The following is a 273-nucleotide window of genomic DNA, read 5'->3' as shown; positions in this document are numbered from 1 at the left end:
GAAAAGGCACAAGCCCTCGAACAAGAGCGCTCACTTGCTTCCACGGAGGACTGCCCAGTGCCCATCCTTACTGGGTGGGCTCCCCAGCAAAACGCGGGCTGCCCTGGCCTCACTCCTGCCCACCAGCTCCTTCTCTTCTCCCCACAAAGAGCCCAAAGCTGCCGGATCCCTGCCCGAGTTACCAGGGCTTCGTGTCCCCTCCGACAATGACAGCTCCTCCAGCCCCCGCAGCGGGGCACCGCCGGGGCAGTCACTGCAGCAGCCTCGCCTGCC

This window comes from Charadrius vociferus, unplaced genomic scaffold, assembly GCF_000708025.1.
Source record: "Charadrius vociferus isolate BGI_N301 unplaced genomic scaffold, ASM70802v2 scaffold304, whole genome shotgun sequence".
Lineage (NCBI taxonomy): Eukaryota > Metazoa > Chordata > Aves > Charadriiformes > Charadriidae > Charadrius > Charadrius vociferus.
This window is presented reverse-complemented; position numbering follows the sequence as displayed.